The sequence below is a fragment of the Vanellus vanellus genome (assembly GCF_965231255.1).
Source record: "Vanellus vanellus genome assembly, chromosome: 11".
In the NCBI taxonomy this organism is placed as follows: domain Eukaryota; kingdom Metazoa; phylum Chordata; class Aves; order Charadriiformes; family Charadriidae; genus Vanellus; species Vanellus vanellus.
In genome coordinates, this window is record NC_138916.1 from 5,563,222 (window position 1) to 5,568,241 (window position 5,020).

Consider the following 5,020-nt stretch of genomic DNA (forward strand, 5'->3'; position numbering starts at 1 on the left):
CCTTCAAAAGACATGGTTCCATCCTTGTTAAGCAGTTCATTTGCCAATGCTTTGAGCTATATATAGATAAATACACTATCGTTGTAACATCTACTGCCATGTCTACATGATTACAAGCTGTACTGAAGTACAGCTTTGCAGTTTTGTCAAAGATTCTTTTTTTTCCTAGCAGAACAAAGAACAGTTACCACTACATATCCTTACCAGATTTATGTTACCGATCTTATTGGTACAGCAACATACGATGACAGTAAACAGTGGAACAGAGCAGGAATGGAAAAAAGGAGACAAGAAACCTAATGATATGTCTAATGCCCACCCCTTCACACAACACTACAGAGGCTGATGCTGCAGAGACATATAAGGGCAGACAGCAATTTCCCCTTTCTTGGCTGCAACTGAGAAAATTGAAAGTGTTTTAGGAATGTCCTGAAATCATATAGCAGAGTTCATAGCAGGGAACGCACAGCAGTAGCAGTGCCTGCAGCACAGAAGGCTAGAAAAGAAAAACCTGCTCCAGTAAGTGAATCAGCAGAAGCTTCTGGGCTGTACATGTGAGTGCTCCTCTCCTGCCAAGGAATCAGTTTTTGTTTTGCAGAGGTTCTCAGTTGTCACACAACAAGGCATCACTCTGAATCTGGACAGGATGTAGGAAAATATGTCCACATTCACGCAGCCTAAATTCAACCTACCTTCCTGTGACTGATGACCTGGGAAACTAGACAGAAGTCTTCAGAGATTCCTAGCCAAGAAATACCAGCATGGGGAATTTCTGCTGTGTGAATCTGACTCTGGGAAAAGTAAGTTTTCTGATAGAGCTATCATTACACTTGATCTTCAGCAATCATTCCATTTCAATCAAACTGTGTGTATAGCTCAAGAAAATAAGTGAGTAATTAAATTGTAAAAATGCATTATATAAGCCTAGAAGGTAAAGAGGTTACTTCTGGAGGACAGTAAACTTTCTTATCTGATCTTGAATGTTCAACTTTCTGGTGAGAAGATCCTGAAAACCTCACTGTGCCTTTAAGTAGTGTAAATTTTTGCCAGCAGCTAACCCTACAAGGCACGGCCAAGGTTTTCTTATTGCCATTAAAACTATACCCACCAGGGACAAAAAAAAAAAAAATTAAAAAGAAAAGAAAAATTCTCTACTGAAACCAAGAGAAGTTTTTATCCCCTGATCTGTTCTTAGTCTTTTTCTGGGAGAAGAGAAAGGGAAGAAATGCATTCAGCCTTATTTGATAAACAATCATTCATCATGTAGCAGAACAAACAATACTTTACCCCCTTCACTTCAGGCCTTATATTTGTACAGCCTGAAACTTGCTGCCACAGCAAGAGAACTGTGAAAGTGTTTAGTCTCAGGTCAGGAAATAAGAGTGTAGCCCAGGTGCTAACTCCATCCTTCCAACACCTACCTCCATGAATCCCGCTACTGTAGCTTGTTCTTTCCTATCTTCCCTGATAGCAAACATGAATTCTGTATCACTGAGATCTTTGAGCTGGCCACTTGACATGTTATTAATGTGACAGCAATAGTAAACACAATAAATCAAATCCACTGGAATAACAAATATGTATTAATCTGTCCTCTCTTTAGTTCCTTATACTTTTTTTTTTGTAACTCTGAAACCTTTCACTAATTACCTGGCAGTTAATGCTTTTCCAGTTAAAGAACTTACTTGATGTTCCCATTAGTCTTCATGCTATTTTTGCTATGGAAAGCTGTTTGGACAGGATTCATGGGTCTGTATAATTTGCATTTGCACACTCCTCCCTGCCCCAGTGAAACAGAAAAAATACATTCCCAGATAATTTTCCTGGAATTAATCCTGACTTGAATGTACTTCCTCAAACCTTGGAAGACATACTTTTATGTCCCAATGTAAGAACCAAATCACCAAATGCAAAGGAAGTATCTGAAATAAGTTGTCAAATTCCATGAGGAATACTATTTTTCTTCAGAGAAAAACAATCTTAGAGTTAGTTAAAATTATCTCACATACCATGATGCCAAAATTAATGGCTTTCCATTTGCTTGGGAAAGCTACACAAGAATGCTGGATGCAAGACTGCCGTGGGATTGCCATACAACAGCCCTTGGGTAATAGCAGAGAGAACAGCCTCTGCATGCCCATTGCAAAGGTACTGCAATAGTTAATGCAGTATATCACAACACGCATATTTCAGCAGGCAGATGGCAGTTTCAAGCATTAAGATTCATTGCAGATCATTAGAGCTCGCAGCTCCTTTTCATTCTAAAGGTAAGGTGGCCTCTGTATTTCAAATTTGCAGATCGATTTTACTGAACACCACCTTGTTTTGAAACTTGCCTAGAACCTGGAGTCACACCTCTCCCAGCTAATCCCTGGCACTGTAACAATGGTTAGCAAAACAGGAGCTTGCAGGTGCCAACAATAAAAGCGTTTGAAGTGGTAATCCTCCACATGTCAATGTGTTTAACATCCATCTCAACCATCCCATAGTCTGCATGAATTGTTAATCAAGTAGAATCGAAAACTGGCACTCAAATGGCATAGCCGCTACAGCTGGATAACAGGCTAGGAGCCAGCCAGAAGCTAAAGTTTCATTAGAAGCTATTTTAACATTCATTTGTCTACAGGGACAACAAGCTTAGCAAACAATTGGACTTTTACTAGAGCCCTCTGCCAGAGTGACTCTTGAAACTTCATGGCTGAAGTTAACATTTTACAAAGAATCAACTGCACACTTTTCCAGAGCAGCCAACAGTGAACTTAACCAGAGGCAAAATTCCCCAGTGGCCTTTTCGCAAGAGTTTTACTTTGTTGATTACAATTTCACTTTAGCTGTTTACGAGAAAGGATGATAATTCCTGACAGAGGCTTCATGACTTTATGTTCTACTTCTGACACCAACATATCAAACACAAATCCTGATGAAACTGGAGGCTGCTCAAAGCTTTTCTTCTTTAGCGTGCAGCTCTAGACTAAAGGCTTCAAAAACACAACTGCTGAGAGTTAGTGAGATTTATATATTCTACACTCATCCATCTGGGCTATAGAAATGAGTGGGACTGCACAATCTGACTTATTTCATTACTGATGGCATAAGGTTCTGCATGCCAACAGCTACTCCTTCTAAAGACCTTGTTGAAAAGTGACAACTGCTACAAGCCTAAGCTGGGGAAAACAGAGGCAGTTTTTGGGTCCCTGACAAGTTGCCAGTTCAACCTTTGTACAGGCAGCTTTTAGTTTTTGCTATTGCCCCTGATAGCCTGAGCGGTTTGCAAGGCAAGATCTGGCCAGCGTTTGCTCATCTGCTCCTACTTTTATTAATAAAACTGGTAAAATTCAGCAGATATGTAACATGCGCACACTGACGTCAAGAAAACACTAAGGAAAAAAGGGTGGGTTTTTAAACATTTTACTAATATGCTTGAATTTGAGTGTATAATAGGTTAAGTTGTATTTTAAGATCTGTTGGTTTGACGAACTAAATCCTGAGTCAGAAGCTGGGGTCCATGCTGAGCAGCTAAACCTTAACTTGCATTAGAAAAGCAACCCACCATGCTTTTGTCAGGGCTGTTGCACAAAACGGAATCGTTTCACATGTTATTCTCCTTGCAAAAGCAGAGCATTAATTTCATTCTGTTGTTCTCCACAACTGCTCAAATCGGAAAAGTACATCGTACAGATCACAGACGAGCCCTTCTTGTTCACACTATGTACTTTCCAAATTACTTTGCTGTAAAGCAAGATAGAGGTACCTGTTTCTATAATACTCCAGGGTATAAATGCGTTTCCTGTACTCAAGGCAATGATACATTTAAACCTTACTGGTATTGTTATTATTTATTTTTTCCCTTCCCACAGCATCACTTATTACCAGCTTCACTTTGCAGATCCTTTGGGCACGTATCATATAATGAGCACCTTGTAAAAATCCCCAAGCAAGTGTTAAGAGTTAGTGTCAGAACTGAAGGAAGTTTAGCTGCATTAGTACACAAAGGTATATAGGCTAATTAGCACTTACAGCACTGCCAGGACCAAACTCTGCTTAGTATCTCTGCATGATATTATGCTGCCCAACGTAGAATCAGCAGCTTGCTTGGAGCTAAAGCTGGGATTGCTAATATGGGGCTCTTCTCTGCATAGTAGACCTGACCATTGTTTTCTCTAATTAAACAGGGTATTTGCAGGACCTCCTCTGTGGTGCAACATATAACCTCAGGATGGATGTACAGGAAAAATACCTAGTTCTGGCCGTTGAGCGCTCTACAAACAGGGAAGATGACATACTCCTGCACCATATGTTAAAAACAGAAGAAATAAAAGATAACTTGGTCTGCAATGTTACATGTGGGATATTTCATTTTAGTGAAAAATATATTTTAAAACGAAAACAATGGGATCCTTCTGCCTCCAATCTGAGGTGAATTCTCAGTGTTAGCGTTGGAGCTTGGTGTTGAGAATAAGTTCTTTGTATTTCTTTTTATCCTTTTTGAACTTTGCATGACTTTAATTTCACTCCTTCCTGCACACAGTTTATTTGTTTAACAACTGGTTCTGAAAGCGCGAAGACCTTAAGCTCTCAAGAATTCTGACAAAATGGTTGGGGGATAATGTTGTGTCCCGTCCCCCCCACGATAATTTATTCTGTAAATGACAGTGCCAAGCTTCATAAGAGCTTTGAATATCATTCTTTAAATTTAAATATGGCAAACTAAACACAAATGTAACTGTTTTGATGGACTGGAATCTAAAAATATCACATAATTTTCTTAATTAAAATAGAAGTTTTATAAAAGCTCATGTAACATTGCAGGGATCAGGAAGGAAGGGAGGAACCCTATTCTACAGTAGAGCCTGTCACTGATTTCCAGTTGGTGCCTTCGCCATGACACTTATCTGCTTTGTGCCTCTGGTTCTGAGCCTGTATACTGTGAAAAAGTTTGAAACTGGTTAAAAAATTTCTATTTGTGAAGCACTGTGAGAACTGTACACAAACTAAGTAAATTGCCATCTTCCGCTACACT

General features: G+C 39.4%; 1 long non-coding RNA gene across 1 annotated transcript; it reads left to right on the forward strand.

The window, feature by feature from the left end:
- The first annotated feature begins 787 nt into the window (after positions 1-787).
- Positions 788-4,820, forward strand: LOC309676227. The gene is made up of 3 exons (XR_014269576.1): positions 788-800; positions 4,173-4,416; positions 4,810-4,820. It is a non-coding gene; the product is annotated as an uncharacterized lncRNA (long non-coding RNA).
- Positions 4,821-5,020: the final 200 nt, after the last annotated feature.